General features: G+C 38.9%; 1 non-coding gene across 1 annotated transcript; it reads left to right on the forward strand.

The window, feature by feature from the left end:
• The first annotated feature begins 244 nt into the window (after positions 1-244).
• On the forward strand, positions 245-348 carry LOC138084825 (U6 spliceosomal RNA). The gene has a single exon (XR_011145234.1). It is a non-coding gene; the product is annotated as a U6 spliceosomal RNA (small nuclear RNA).
• Positions 349-1,014: the final 666 nt, after the last annotated feature.

Genomic DNA, 1,014 nt, shown 5'->3' on the forward strand with positions numbered 1-1,014 from the left:
GTCTTCTCTCTTCAACAACCATTGCCAGCCTGAGTTAAGAAATAATCCACTTCTATTTTTACAGCCCTTTGCACACACTATTACACCACATTTTACACTGCTGAAGCATTGTTTCCTCCACTGAACTGTAAGCTCTGTGAAAACGTGCTATTTTCTTATATTAAAAAAATATATATCCACATATTCACCACCTAGCTTAAGCATTCTGCTGTATTTGCTGCAGACTTTTAAGAAATAAAATACAGTGCTCGCTTCAGCAGCACATATACTAAAATTGGAACAATACAGAAATTAGCATGGCCCCTGCACAAGGATGACACGCAAATTCGTGAAGCGTCCCCTATTTTTTATACACAATGGAGTATTACTCAGCCATTAAAAAAAATACATTTGAATCAGTTCTAATGAGGTGGATGAAACTGGAGCTGATTATACAGAGTGAAGTAAGCCAGAAAGAAAAACACCAATACAGTATACTAACGCATAAGACGGTAATGATAACCCTGAATGCAAGACAGCAAAAGAGGCACAGATGTATAGAACAGTCTTTAGGACTCTGTGGGAGAGGGAGAGGGTGGGATGATTTGGGAGAATGGCATTGAAACATGTATAATATCATATAAGAAACGAATTGCCAGTCCAGGTTTGATGTAGAATACAGGATGCTTGGGGCTGGTGCACTGGGATGACCCAGAGGGATGGTACGGGGAGGGAGGTGGGAGGGGGGCTCAGGAATGGGAACACGTGTACACCTGTGGCGGATTCAGGTTGATGTATGGCAAAACCAATACAATATTGTAAAGTTATTAGCTTCCAATTAAAATAAATAAATTTAAAAAAAAAGAAAATACAGTAACAGTTGAAGCATTGTTTACCCCCACCCCCAACAAGAGGTAACTTCTACCCTATATTGGGTATTTACCATTCCCATGCAGGTCTCTATACTTTTGTTACACATATCTGTATGAAAAAATATTACAGAGTTGCATGTTTCCAACATTATTTGCCATAATA

Source organism: Capricornis sumatraensis, chromosome 8 (genome assembly GCF_032405125.1).
Source record: "Capricornis sumatraensis isolate serow.1 chromosome 8, serow.2, whole genome shotgun sequence".
NCBI classification, from domain to species: domain Eukaryota; kingdom Metazoa; phylum Chordata; class Mammalia; order Artiodactyla; family Bovidae; genus Capricornis; species Capricornis sumatraensis.